Source organism: Spinacia oleracea, chromosome 4 (genome assembly GCF_020520425.1).
Source record: "Spinacia oleracea cultivar Varoflay chromosome 4, BTI_SOV_V1, whole genome shotgun sequence".
In the NCBI taxonomy this organism is placed as follows: Eukaryota; Viridiplantae; Streptophyta; class Magnoliopsida; order Caryophyllales; family Amaranthaceae; genus Spinacia; species Spinacia oleracea.
Window position 1 is genome coordinate 38,972,224 of NC_079490.1, and position 16,218 is coordinate 38,988,441.

Sequence of the window (16,218 nt, forward strand, 5' to 3'; positions counted from 1 at the left end):
CGCCACCTCTCGGATGGAGCACGCGAAGCAACCTAGCCTATAGAAGAGCTTTCGCCTAGTCCTAAGCTAGATAAGCTTGCATATAATAGGAACAATCATTCACTTGCATGAATTAGGCTCACAATGTCTTGCCAAACCTAAATCATACATTCCAATCTAATTCTATCAACTAGCATTTGCAACTACTACTCAATTGATCATGGAAAATCCTAGCACTAAATCAATTTAATCACATCAATCATTCATCAATCAAATCATCTATTTCCCCTAATTAAGCCCCTAGATTCTCCCCTTTCCCTACTCTAATTCTACTCACTAGCCATTCTAGAAATCAAGAAATCCATTAATTCTAGACTAGCAAGCATGAAATTGAAAGATTAGAAAGAGAGAATCAAAGACTAGAACAATCAATTGAACAATCAACTAGAAAATTGAGGATCAAAGTAACTAAAGTAAAATCAAGAAGAATTCAAGAATTAAAGGAATTAAAGAACAATCAACAATCACAACAAAAGCAAGAATTAAGAAATTGAATTGAATTGCACAAAATTAGAAGAAGAGTTTAGAGAATTACAACTTGATGCTTCAATGGAGGAGAGTTTCTCTCTCTAGAAATGCTGAGATTCTAAAAAATGTAAACTGAAATTGTACCCCAACTAAAATAAAAGAAAAATCTATTTATAAGTTTCCCCAAATAGAAGCCAAAGTTCGAAAATGAGCAGTCCGCGCAACGATTCGGTCGCACAAACCCACTGTGCGACCGAACATAAAAGACCTTGTTCGACCAAATGCAATCCTGTGCGAGCGAAGACATCGAAGAACATTTCCTTCGTCATGTGCGACCGAACGTGAAATCTTGTTCGGTCGAATGGTGTTTCATTGGCTCGTGTCCCCTTTGCAGCGTGATTCGGTCGAGCAGAGAAAATTGTTTGGGCGCACAACTTTTGTGCGATCAAACTGAAAAAACCGTGCGGTTGTTTACCAATTTTGGGACATTCTGCCTCCAAAAATCTATTCTGTGCGACCGAACAAGAAGGAACGTTCGGTCGCACAAAACTGCAGATTCCTTGATGCCATCAACCCTCCTCTGTTCGGGCGCACAAATCACCACTCGATCGCACAAGACCTGTTTTGGCTCAATTCTACTTGTTTTCCACCACTTTTCAATATAATCACCTATAAAGCACAAGATGGAGAGAAACTTATAAAAATCACACAAAAAGCTATAAAAGCTATAAAAAAGCATAACAATCTAACATGAAATCCTATCCTAGGAGCGACATAATAATGTCGCTCATCACATCTCGAGCAACAAATACCTTGTTCTCAGATGTATTGTTGAAGTAATACCCCTTTGTTTCCTTTTGGTAGCCCACAAGGTTACATTTGTCAGATTTTGGTTGAAGTTTGTTTGAAATTAATAGTTTGACGTATACTTCACAAACCCAAATATTAAGAAAAGACACATTTGGAGGCTTTCTAAACCATAACTCATATGGAGTCTTTTCGACAGCTTTAGACGGAGCTCAATTTGTGTGAGTGCAGCTGTGTTTAGCGCATGTCCCCAAAATTCTATTGGAAGTTCGGCCTGACCCATCATTGATCGAACCCTGTCTAGCAAGGTCATGTTCCTCCGTTCTGACACACCGTTCCATTGAGGTGTTCCGGGAGGAGTCAATTCTGACAAGATTCCACATTCTTTCAGATGGTCATCAAATTCATAGCTCAGATATTCACCGCCTCTATCAGACCGCAGTGCTTTAATCTTCTTGCCTAATTGATTCTCTACCTCACTCTGAAATTTCTTGAATTTGTCAAAGGATTCAGACTTATGCTTCAATAGGTAGACATAACCATATCTACTGAAGTCATCAGTGAAATTGATAAAGTAGCTGAAACCACCTCTAGCATTTGAACTCATTGGTCCACATACATCTGTATGGATTAAACCCAATAGATCAGTTGCTCTTTCTCCAACTTTAGAGAAAGGGTGCTTTGTCATTTTCCGAAGTAAGCATGATTCGCATTTACCATAATCCTCTAAGTCAAATGGTTATAGAATTCCTTTCTTTTGAAGTCTTTCTATGCGCTTCATGTTCATATGGCCTTATCGACAATGCCACAGATAGGTGAGATCTGAATCATTATTTTTGGCCTTTTTGGTATTTATGTTATAATCTTGTTTGTCTTGATCTAGCAAATAAAGTCCATTGACTAATCTAGAAGATCCATAAAACATCTTTTAAAATAAAACGAGCAACTATTGTCTTTATTAAAAAGCTAAATCACTTAACATCTAAGCAAGAAACAGAAATGATGTTTTTCGTAAGACTTGGCACATGGAAACACTCTTCTAGTTCTAAAACTAGCCCAGAGGGCAACGACAAATAATAAGTTCCTACAGCTAATGCAGCAATCCTTGCTCCATTTCCCACTCGTATTTCTTAACCTTGTACTTCTTCTTAGTCCCTGTGAATTGGAACATAAGTGTGAGCCACAACCTGTATCTAATACCCAAGAAGTTGAATTTGCAAGTATACAGTCTATAACGAAAATACCTGAAGATTGAACGACCGTTCTGTTCTTCTGATCTTCCCTAAGCTTCAAGCAATCTCTCTTCCAATGCCCCTTCTTCTTATAGTAGAAGCATTCAGATTTAGAAGTGGGTTAGCTCATCTTCTTCTTTTCAGACTTGGTGCCGCCAGTTTGCTTAGTTGGGCTGGCTTTCTTGCCACATTTCTTAGCAATCCTCTTCTTACCAGATTTCTTGTACTTGCCCCCACGCACCATAAGCACATGTTGTTTATCACTTTTGAGCGTCTTTTCAGCGGTCTTCAGCATATCGTGAAGCTCAGTGAGCGTTTTTGTCCAGACTATTCATGCTATAGTTCAGCTTGAACTGATCATACCCGCTATGAAGAGAATGGAGGATGGTGTCTACAACCATTTCTTGAGAGAACTGCTGATCCAGCCGCCTCATATTCTCAATTAATCCAATCATCTTGAGAACATGTGGACTTATGGGCTCCCCCTTCTTGAGCTTGGTGTTAAGAATTTGCCTATGAGTCTCGAATCTTTCGACTCGAGCAATATCTTAGAACATGTTCTTTAACTCACTGATGATCGTGAAAGCATCTGAGTTGATGAACGTTTTCTATAGATCTGCACTCATGGTTGCAAGCATTAGACATTTCACATCCTTGTTGGCATCAATCCAACGATTGAGGGCTGCCTGAGTGACCCCTTTGCCCTCGGCTTCGGGCATCGCCTCTTCCAGGACATACTCCTTTTCTTCCTGCATAAGAACTATTTGCAAGTTCCTTTGCCAGTCAAGGAAGTTTTTCCCGCTCAACTTCTCATTTTCGAGAATTGATCGGATGTTGAATGAATTTTTGTTTTCCATAGTTAAAACTACAATTGAAAAGAACAAACAAATAACCATTCACAGTTTCTCTTAATAAACTTAAATTCTAGCATTCATGCATAATTCAATATTTATTAAGCATTTTATTCGAGTTTTGTGTTCCGACGGGTGTGAATAAAATGAATCCAAGATCCTTAAATCATTGAAGAACTAAGCACATTATGTATTTAGACTCAATTCTAAAATATTTTAGGTAAGAAAATCCATTGCTAATAGTCTACAAACTACTCTTGGTTGATAGGTACGTCTAAAAACTTATTAGGTAAACCTATCTCATTTGTGACGACATAAAAGGACTCCTTACTTATATCGTTGAGTTTCACCAAAACTAACATGTACTCACAATTATTTGTGTACCTTACCCCTATAGGATCAAAAAGTAACACCTCCCTATGGCGGAAAACTATTACTTAGATTGATGTAAAGGTTATCCAAGTAAGTGTTATTTTGGCATGACACCTTTTAACTCAATATTTTTAAAGTTTGGAACTTAAGGCTCTTACTATGTTGGCTATATTTTAAGTGAACTAAAATCCTTAATCATGAAACATAATGAAGCCATAATCTCATGCATAGTTAAGCCATATTTAAAGCAATAAATAACTTAAAGCATGCATAAGATTTAAATGGGATCTAGTATGGCCCGACTTCATTTTGAAGCTTCAACTTCAAACTCCGTCTTTGAAATTGATTGGAAACTCCGTCTTGAATTTCACCATGGGAGGCACCATTTTCTTCAAATAGGATATGCTATAATTAAAAATAATTACAACAATTTAATGGTACGCAAACCATATTTAAAAATAAAAACTTTGGTGCATTAGACCAATTTACATTCAAATTAATGGTACGAAGACCGTATTTTCTATCCTATTTGGTCCATACTAGTCACTTTCCATAACCCGCAAAACAGTACATTTACAATATACCATTCACCCATTCATTTATCAAAAAATGGGCCACATAGAAAGTTAGTAGAAAAAATCACGCATCACATAAAAATTTGCAGCCACTAATCAAATGTTCCAACAATCGACAAATTATTCAACCTTATTAGTTCTAATCGAGTTATTTTGACCTTAAATGAATTTAAATGAATTTAGACCTAATCAAGAGTTTAGTGACTAAAAGCTCCCACTAAAACAAAGAACTTACATGCTTTACAACACTACAAAATGTACAAATTTAGACTGAATAGCTTCGAACCTTTAATGAAGGGTCGATGAATATTTCCTTCTGCGAAATTTAATTTGACAATTTCGGCCCATTAAACAGTCCAAATGTATTTCAACTACCCAAACTGCCGTTATTTGCAAATAAATTGCACGTGTCCCCACGTGTCCCATAAACCAGGAACTGATCGAATAATATTTTGCCTAACAATTAGGTTATCCCGCTCAATTCTTCCCCACGACTATCTTCATCAATGAACAATTGAACCCACACTCCTCGCTCCAAAATCAACCGCTTTCATCGGAAAACTTCCCAGAGAATCGCTGCTAAATCACCGAATCCCTCATTTTCTGCTAAATCTTTGAATCCCTCAATTTTGCTACAAGCCGTTGGTAAAAACGAATCCCTGATTTCCTTCTTCAATTGGTTCCTCGCAATATATAAGGATGGAATTCCCGAATTGGTTGTCTTCACAATTCTACAAACCATCTCAAGCTTCTAAATCTAGTTTTTTAATTTGGAGAAATCGCTTAGAGTTTCAATCTGCCAATTCATTTACAACTAGCTTCTTTGGTTCGTCAGAAAAATCGCCTAATTCAATCCAAGAAATTCTTGAAGGTTTTTTTTTTTTTTTTCCCTTTTCACTATTGTTGCAGAAATTTGTGTGTTTGAACTTTCTTGTCTGGCAATTTTACATTTATTCAACAATTCTGATATTCGGTTATTTTGTTTTAATTTGGGGCTAATGTCTAGTTTTCATTGTAGTACTTTAATTAATTTTAATTTATCTTGGTTTTTTTTTTGAGGTTTTTATGTTGAAAATCGATCTTAGGTGTTTTATGTTGTATAATGTTATATGCTGCTTATGAAAATTGATCGAGTAACAGAGTGTTCGATGTGGCTGTGTTATTAATTGTGGGTTAAATTTCCAAGTTAAATCATTAATGGAATTTTTTGAGTTTAAATTATGCCTGAATGTTCCAGCAAATACTATTGGAATTTCATAATACTAATGTGTGAAGAATAAACGAGATACAGGAAACCTACTAGGTTCACTTAAACTTTTCTGTTTTACCCATGTTTAAATAAAAAAAAGATTAGCATATACTAAGAATCGTGATCACTGATCAGCAACTAAATCAATAGCTCAATTCCAGCTGAAGATATAATCCACCTCTTATCAAATTTCCTGGAATCATTTCCGTTCTTAATTGCTAAATTTAAAGCTAGTTTCCGTTCCGAATTGCTAAATTTAAAGCTGCCAATTGTAAATGAGAGCTTGTTGCTTTGAGTTTATTGCTTGTTTTTCTTGGATGAAAGAAGAGAGTAGGTATTAACTGCCTTTGGCTTAATGTGAGATGGCAGGAAACAGGAAAATTTGGGTTTCCATTATCTGTGTAACTTAGATGATTTAATATTTTTTCCTATGTATACTAGCGTATGCTCGTGCTAATGCACGAGATAAATAAAATGTTAAAAAGTTTAATTAAATAAATGTGTTATGAAAAATCCAAAGTTATAAATTATAATCACATTTTACTACTACCTAATTTCTCTGGCCTAAAATTTTCTTTAATGTTTAAATATTATTGAGTACTTTTATTTTTGTTTTGATTTTGAGAAAATAAATTAATACTCGACTAAAAGAAAAAAAAAGTTATTTAGGAATTAGGAATACCTCTGAAGCTATGTGTTAGGATAATTCCGCAGTTAGTTAGTGGCATTGAAATTAAACCATACTTCAATTCGTATAAGCCTAATAAAATGTTAGTAACAAAAGGAGTGTCATTTTACGATCAGTGGTGCGATTTGAACCACCAAAACATATAGGATATGCAAAAGCTTTACTGCTAATTTTTGGCTTCTTGTTTTATATTATGATACTAGATCATTTATTTTCCGTGTAATCTTAAGGTGTTTAGCTTTAAACATGTTCTAGAAAACCGAATGTTGTAAACTAGTTAGTTTCTGAATTTGACTACTTTGATGATGCAAGTATCTGTGTTTTATGTTGTTTAAAAAATCGGTGAGCTCATTTTTTTTATGACTTATGTTTGGTGCTTATGATTTCAGAATTTTCTTTTTGTCATGTTATGCATGTATGCATTTAAGCTCCCTGTTTTTAACACCTCCTCATGTTGTCTTCAACCCATCTAACACCTCCTCATGTTGTCGTCGTTTTCAACTTCTTAACTCTTGACTCTCTAATAAACTGGAACTTTTAGCAACTTCTTTACACTTGATCAGTTCAAGTCCTTGAATTGCACCGAGCACCCACTAGTCCACTACCAACGTTATTTTTGGCTAATTTTACGACTCTTTATCATTAAATGTTTTTGAAAGTATAATGGATTTATGAAAAAATAGTGGCCACTTCTGATAGCCTCTACATTAACAAGAAAATCAAACTTCGATAACCAATTATAACCTGTTCTGAAGGTATGCTCACTTGTTTTTAGTCCACTTTGTATTTCACATAGAAGAAAATAACTACAAGAGAATCTCACTAAAGCTCCATAACAGTATATACGGAGTAGTATAACCAATTATGAAATTCATTATTTTCTAGAGTGCATGTGAATTTAGACTTTAGCATAGTTGTACAGACCTGGTCTGATGTTCATGATGTGAGGTTGCCTCTCTGAAGGTGCATGAAATGGTAAAATCTGACTTTAGTTAATTCAAAGCAATACTAATATTTGTGTTTTCCATTGCCGATTGATTGTAGTTGATGAGAGGCAGTAGATCGAACAACATCTGAAGTAATTGACGACGAAGAAGCTGAATTATTTGACTAGAGGTATTCTTTACACATGTATTTATATCGTAGTTTTTATTTTTATTTTTAATTTTTTTTATAATTTTGATAGTCTGATTATGGTTCTCTGGTGGTGGTTAATTTGTGGAGTTCTACTATGTTAATTTACAAGATTTACATGGTGTTTCCTTGCTTGAATTTCAATATTTCAAGTTCAAGATGATGCGAAAATTAGTGGGATTGTAGTTTTTCTAGGTTTAAGCATGAAATTCTCATATGACGATACAATTATGCCTTCATCCGTCATTTATGCAATATATGTTGGTTTATGATGAAGATGATTAGGATTATTTCGTTGTTGTAATCGTGCTTGGAACAATCATAGTGGAGTTGGGATAGTTTTTGATCGAGCTTGTAGGGTTTATATATTGAGGATTCATATATGGTTGAGAGTTTTAGGGTATTAGTATAATCTAGATAATGCAAGTATTTTTGTCTACTAAGTTAGAGTGTTGGGGTTGATTCTGTCGATTATTAAATTGCAGATTATATGAAACTTTTGTTATTCATCTATTGTCTGAACTTTTTGGAGTTTTGGTCAAATGTGAATAAGCGTGGGAACAAAAAAAATTAAGCAGAATGTTTTTGATGTTCAGAGTTAGTTTTTTCATTTCTGATTGGTAGTATAAATTTGACCATTTTGATTATGTGGAAGGAACATACGAGAGAACAAAGATTTGTTTGTAAATATGGGTAATCAGTTGGCCCCGGTCTTGGTCTGCATATATTACATGCTAAATTACGCAAAGACGTGAATTAATGAAATGAATTAGGGTATATATATCGAGTTTTGATTGTGTGCAAGAGAAGCTTTTATTGTAGTGTGAGGAAGATGTGTAATTATAAAGTTTATTCGGATAGTTCAATAAACGGGAAAGGTAAACAAAAAAGAACCTAATTGTGAACTAAACATTACGAGCTGAAGGGTAGTAGTTTCTTCCACTGTAGAGGTCTTCTATCCTATAATGCGTATCATCTTGTTTTCCATTCTCTATGCTTATTCCATATCACCTACAGTAACCAATCAATAACATTAAATACCTGGGTTTAAGTTAGTGATGTGTCGAAACATAATCAGGACACGACATGAGACTTAAGAGTTGACAGTTGAGACTTGAGACATGATCTAAAGCCATTCCTGAGTTAGGTTGTGAACCCCTCAAATGAAGAAGAAAGAATTTTGAAGAGTCCGTCTGGGTTATCAGTATGTACCTATCAAAATGATCCAGCGAACACGGGATTAGATCACAAAGAAGTAAAACTACTAAATCAGAAACAAGAAATTATTATATCAAAGATTAAAATCTTCACAATAAAATATCGATGATGCTAGTAAATAACATCTTCAAAAGACATTGTTTAGCGAATAAATTTTGCATAGAGATCCATAGAGTCAACAAGAATGAAGACTTAAAAACAAATAGACTGGGTAGTTATACTATTGCAATAGATGTTGTTGAAAACTGGTTTAGAGACATCTCTAAATACAGTTCAGCAATAGTTACCATCGGGCTTTTCTTAATGTTTCCAGAAAGGGGGAGGTGGGAGTAGGATAGACGGAAGATAAAATGATTAGCAACTCAGACATACAAAAGAAATTACCACTCCCAACGCTCCAAACTGTCAAGAAAAGAAATTACCACATCAAGCTCTTCTGAATGAATTCCTACTGATTTGGATTCCACCTAAGATATTCTAGAATTGCAAACAAGCCGTGTGTTCATCAAACAAGTCATTTATTTTCCACTACATGCTTTTAGTGAATGTAGAGAAAGGATGAAATAGTGAATTTCCTGGAAAGACGAGGAACTACATAAAAAAACTTAGTAGTAGCTTGCAAGGTATACAATTTACGTAGGTTTAGTCCACAAATTTAATTTTAGGACAAAAGAAAAAGATTAAGTCTTCAACACGATGTCTGAAAAAATTCAGGAACGAGAATAAAGCAAAGGACTACTAGTAAGTAGAGTTACTAACTATAATTAGTCGACCAACCGACTGTTTATATGAATATGTTTAAACCTAGAGCTTGTGATATGTAGAACCTGCCAAAATGGAGGTTGTTTTAAGCCTCACATAGATACTTCCTTTCGCATTAAAGAGCTCAGAACGACAAAGTTACATAATCTATGCGCAGGTTCATTTCTGAAGGTGCTGCTAACTAGGGATAATTTCAGCTCTAAAAGCTGAAAATCACATAGAAGGTAAGGCATTGTCCTAAATAATCATTTCTCCTCGTTTTCAAGGTCATTGTCATCCTCTCGAGTTTTATCAGTTGCAAATGGACTGTCTTAGTTATCGATTATTTCCGCTCTACACTTTTAGGGAAATGCTCCAGTAATAGTATCCTTGTTGTTTTCTCCCATAATAGGTTTGTTCTGATCAGTTACGATGTTCTGTTCTGATCCTTTCTGATTAGATCAGTTCTATTCTGATCAGCTCTGATCAGATCATTTTTTATCGGTTCAGTTCTGACCAGTTTGTTCAGATCAGTTCTGTCTTTAGGATTTCAGTTTCAACCTGTTCATAGAGCTGCTTCTACTTCACATTCTATAGATCCAAATATCTTCTACTGATTTTTTTTCCTCTTATTGTACTAGCTAGGTATTTAGCCAGCCTTTTGTCTTCAGCTTTGATAGTTCTTTTCTGTCAATTAAAGCTTGATATTCTCTCGTTTCCGCTACTGAAATACATGAAACCATTCTCTCTATTCTTGATAAGTTTATAGAGAATAAGAATATTCAAATCACGATCACCACTAATCAACACATCTGCCATATTTATTGTCGCTTATTGTCACCTTATATATTTTTTGTTTTTTCTTTATTAGGGTTGTAAATTGTAATATTCTTCGTTAGTTTCAACACCTACTTGCTTATTATTTGACACTAGTATGTGCCCGTGCTAATGCACGCGTACGGGAACTTAAGATTTTAAAAAGTTAACTAAATATTTTAGGAAATATCAACGAATAAGAATTTAATGACAATAGTATATAAAAAACTATAAATTAAGAGATTGTGTAATGAACGGGAATTACATAATAAGAAATACCAATCTAGGTCAGATATGCAACACATTGTAGTAGGACGTGCAATATGAAATCTAAAAGAGCAAATAAATTACTTCATTAGATTGAGGTGTTTTAAATTACCCTGACACGAGTGAATTTAGGGTTGCCTTTCTTATACTTGTACTTATATTTTTTTGGTTAATATATTTTTACTTACCATTTCAAATTTGTATTTTTACTTACACTTTCAAGTCTGTATCTTACACAGAAGAATTGGAAGCTTTGGACTTTAATTCAAGTGGCCGCCGGTTTTAATCTTCTTCGTGGAATTTGGGATCTAATTTATCCCAACATCTATCTCCCAAGCGATTTACAGGTGCTTAGTGTTAAATTTTACATTCTTACTATTATGTAGAATTTGCCTTCATTTTTCTACTCAACTTGTGGTTGTTTGTAGGTGATAAAAAGATCAAATCATACGTATAATCAAACAAAAAATTGGAGTGCAGTTATTAGACTTCTGCCTTGGATATTTTCTTTTAGCTTTTACCATCTTAATTGTTATGTCGAAATTTTGGTGCTCATAAATGTGTGAAACCCGCATGCTTTGTTTTCCTTGTTGCATTCACGTGCAGTTAAAAGTATGACCTTCTATGCTAAAAAAATAAATATGGACTTATTGGAAAATAAGTTCTAGTGAGAAGACGAATACAGGTACCAATATTAGTGTTAGGTTATGATACATATGAACAACATAAATCATGCGGAAAAACCTTCATGCCAGGATACATATTAATTGCACATAATCATATAATTAGTCTAGGATGCATACACTTTGTAGCGTGCCCTCCCTAACTGCGCCCGAACCGAACAAGAACAAGTCTTTAGGACTCCAAGTGTCGTCCCTCCGTAGAAAGTCCACAGCACGTCCGGATCCGCCTTAAGATTGACCAACTAGAATCGCCCTTAAGGTACTGCTTATTTTCGACTAAATAGGGCAAGTGTTATGGCTGATTTTTCTACTTAAAAATCCTAACTTTAAATACTTGAAAACTTGTATATAAATTTGTGACCCTAGCCGCATATTTATAGAGTATGGAAAAGGATATAGAATTCTATTAGAATACCAATTAGTTTAATTAGAATCCCTTTAGGACTCTATTAAATAAATTCTATCTACAAGGATTAGGATTTAATCATAGAACGAATTCTTATAGCTTTAGGATTCGTATCGCACACAACCGCACAAAGCACGAGCACCGCACAGCCCGCGCAAGCCTCGCGGCCCACGCGAGCTGCACAACTCGCAGCCCATTTGCTCGCAGCCCACATAGCTCGCGCGCGCGCCATGCCTTGCGCTGGGCCTGGCGAGGGTTTGGCGTGTGTGTTGGGCGCTTGGCTTGCTGGGCGCGGGCCTGGCTTCGTGCTGGGCCTTCCTCTAGCAAGTCTCGTCCGATGCTAATTCGTACGATGCGCTTCCGATTAAATTCCCGATTCCGGAATTCATTTCCGATACGAACAATATTTAACATTTCCAATTCCGGAATTAATTTTCGTTTCGAACAAATATTTAATATTTCCGTTTCCGGAATTTTTTTCCGATTCCGATAATATTTCCGATTCTGACAATATTTTCAATTCCGGCAATATTTCCATTTCCAATAATATTTTCCGATACGTACCATGTTTCCGTTTCCGGCAACATCTACGACTTGGATAATATTTATATTTCCATACGATCCATATTTCAGTTTCCGGCAATATCATCATTTTCCGGAGTATTCATTTACTTTCCTTTGACGATCTTAGCTCCCACTGAAACCAAGATCCGTCGATTCCGAATATCCATAGATGGAGTATTTAATGCCATTAAATACTTGATCCGTTTACGTACTATTTGTGTGACCCTACGGGTTCAGTCAAGAGTAAGTTGTGGATTAATATCATTAAGTCCACTTGAACTGAAGCGGCCTCTAGCTAGGCATTCAGCTCACTTGATCTCACTGAATTATTAATTTGTTAATTAATACTGAACCACATTTATTAGACTTAATATTAATTGCATACTTGGACCAAGGGCATTATTTCCTTCAGTCTCCCACTTGTCCTTAGGGACAAGTGTCCATTTCCTAATTCCTTTGTTGCTCGATGCTTGCTCTTGAACATAAGGTAAGAGTTGTCATCCTTATTATGTCCAGAGATGATTCTTGATTTCAGAGTTCAACTGATCAAATAAAACAGATAATCATAGCCTATGATTCATCTGAGCACGGCCATGCATTTTACAGTTTCTAGCTCTCCGAGTGGCATTGTACAACTTTCAGCATCTCATCCCGATTTATCGGAGGACAATCCCAATCTTGCGATCTTGAGATTAGACTTCGTTTCATAGGTGATTACCTGAGCGTTGCCTTTATAGCCTCCTTTTACGGTGCGACGGTTGACAACGTCAAAGTAAGCAGTTCTCAAACAAGTAATCTCAAATCACTCAGGTATTGAGGATTTAGTGTCTAATAATTTTAATGAAATTTACTTATGACAGATTTTCATCTCTTACAGTAAAGTTTCATAGGTCTGTCCGATACTAGTCTTCCCAAAGTAAGTATCTATGCAAATGATTACGACATTGCTATGTCCACATAGTTCAAGAAACAGAACTACTAGTCATCTTGCATTCTAGTCGTCTAACGTTTTCTATGCGTCCATCTTTATAGAAAACTCCGACCAAGGACCATTTTCAAATTTTGACATTCAAGTTCACTTGATAGACATTTCATAGTCACAGGACTGGTCCTGATAGTCTATCTTGAATATATTTTCAAATTGAAGGGACTCATCATTTAATAAACCACAAATTAAATGGAAAAATGAATTCTATTAATTTATTGTGAATGATTAACCAATAATTTTTTACAAAGTATTAAACTCTAAGACTTTAAAACATTAAACAAGGACATCAAAGCTATTTTCCAATATGCTTTATTCCCATAGCTGCAGTGTGCGAGTTGTGCGTCGCCTGCGGAAGAGGTTTAGTCAATGGATCTGAGATATTATCATCAGTTCCAATCTTGCTTATCTCGACTTCTTTTCTTTCAACGAACTCTCGTAGAAGGTGAAATCTACGAAGTACATGCTTAACTCTTTGGTGGTGTCTAGGCTCCTTTGCCTGTGCAATAGCTCCGTTATTATCACAATATAGGGCTATTGGTCCTTTAACGGAGGGGACTACACCAAGTTCACCTATGAACTTCCTTAGCCACATAGCTTCCTTTGCTGCTTCATGTGCAGCAATGTACTCCGCTTTAGTTGTAGAATCCGCAATGGTGCTTTGCTTAGCACTTTTCCAGCTTACTGCACCTCCGTTGAGGCAGAAGACAAACCCAGACTGTGATTTGAAATCATCTATGTCGGTTTGAACAATTAATTCATCATCTCCACCATACACCAGGAAATCATCTTTGTGCCTTTTCAAGTACTTCAGAATATTCTTGGCAGCAGTCCAATGTGCCTCTCTTGGGTCTGACTGGTATCTGCTCGTAGCACTGAGTGCATACGCAACATCCTAGCGTGTACATATCATAGCATACATTATTGAACCAATCAATGATGCGTATGGAATCCCACTCATTCGTCTACGCTCATCAAGTATTTTTGGGCACTGAGTCTTGCTTAGAGTCATTCCATGAGACATGGGTAGGTAGCCTCGCTTGGAGTCTACCATCTTGAACCTTTCAAGCACCTTATTGATATAAGTGCTCTGACTAAGACCAATCATCCTTTTAGATCTATCTCTGTAGATCTTGATGCCCAGTATGTACTGTGCTTCTCCTAGATCTTTCATCGAAAAACATTTCCCAAGCCAAATCTTGACAGAGTTCAACATAGGAATGTCATTTCCGATAAGTAATATGTCGTCGACATATAATATTAGAAAAGCAATTTTGCTCCCACTGACCTTCTTGTATACACAAGATTCGTCTGCGTTCTTGATGAAACCAAAGTCACTGACTGCTTCATCAAAACGTATATTCCAGCTCCTTGATGCCTGGTTCAATCCGTAGATTTATTTCTTAAGCTTGCATACCTTTTTAGCATTCTTTGGATCCTCAAAACCCTCAGGCTGTGTCATAAGCACAGTTTCTGTTAAAACGCCGTTTAAGAAAGCGGTTTTGACATCCATCTGCCATATTTCGTAATCGTAATATGCAACGATTGCTAACATTATCCGAATAGACTTTAGCATTGCAACTGGTGAAAAGTTTTCATCGTAATCCACACCGTGGACTTGCTTGTATCCTTTTGCAACCAATCTAGCTTTGAAAACTTCAAGTTTCCCATCCTTGTCCTTTTTCAGTTTGAAAACCCATTTGCTTCCTATGGCTTGGTAGCCATCGGGCAAATCGACCAAATCCCAAACTTGGTTTTCTGACATGGAGTCTAATTCAGATTGCATGGCTTCTTGCCATTGCTTGGATCTAGGGCTCGTCATAGCTTGTTTGTAAGTCGCAGGTTCATTACTTTCAAGTAATAGAACGTCATAGCTCTCGTTCGTCAAAATACCTAAGTACCTTTCCGGTTGAGATCTATATCTCTGCGATCTACGCGGGGTTACATTTCTAGATGGTCCATGATTCTCACCAGATACTTCTAAAGATCTCTGAGTTTCATCCTGAATGTCATCTTGAGCATTCTCTAGATTTTGTTGTTCGACTCGAATTTCTTTGAGGTCTACTTTTCTCCCACTTGTCATTTTCGAAATGTGATCCTTTTCCAAAAAGATACCATCTCGAGCAACAAACACCTTGTTCTCAGATGTATTGTAGAAGTAATACCCCTTTGTTTCCTTTGGATAGCCCACAAGGATACATTTGTCAGCTTTTGGATGAAGTTTGTCTGAAATTAATCGTTTGACGTATACTTCACATCCCCAAATCTTAAGAAAAGACACATTTGGAGGCTTTCCAAACCATAACTAATATGGAGTCTTTTAAACAGCTTTAGACGGAGCTCTATTTATAGTGAGTGCAGCTGTATTTAGTGCATGTCCCCAAAATTCTATTGGAAGTTCGGCCTGACCCATCATTGATCTAACCATGTCTAGCAAGGTTCTGTTCCTCCATTCCGACACACCGTTCCATTGTGGTGTTCAAGGAGGAGTCAATTCTGATAGAATTCCACATTCTTTCAGATGGTCATCAAATTCATAGCTCAGATATTCACCGCCTCTACCAGACCGCAGTGCCTTAATCTTCTTGCCTAATTGATTCTCTACTTCACTCTGAAATTCCTTGAATTTGTCAAAGGATTCAGACTTATGCTTCATTAGGTAGACATAACCATATCTACTGAAGTCATCAGTGAAATTGATAAATTAGCTCAAACCACCTCTAGCCACTACTACAAAAAAAGGGCATAGAGTACTGTTGAAATACACTTTATAGGACGCCTTAGAGGCGTTCTCCAACTCAACGCGCTATAAAGTTTATAAAACGGGTAAAAGAAGTGTTTTATATACCTAGTTATAAAGTACAGTGATAAGAGATAAGCGTCCTCTATTCCCTTCCTAAAATCAGGAAATGAAGAAGGAATATAGAACAGTTAATGTACATAACCGTCTCCTTTACTCCATAATAAAGTGCGCCTTTCGTACATAACCGTCCTCTACTCTTCCTATTGAATATTGAGATACAGAACATCTTCCGTACATAGGCGTACTATATACTTCATGTTTAATATTAAGATATAAAGCTGTTTCTGAAGGAAATAATACCCTTGGTCCAAGTATGCATT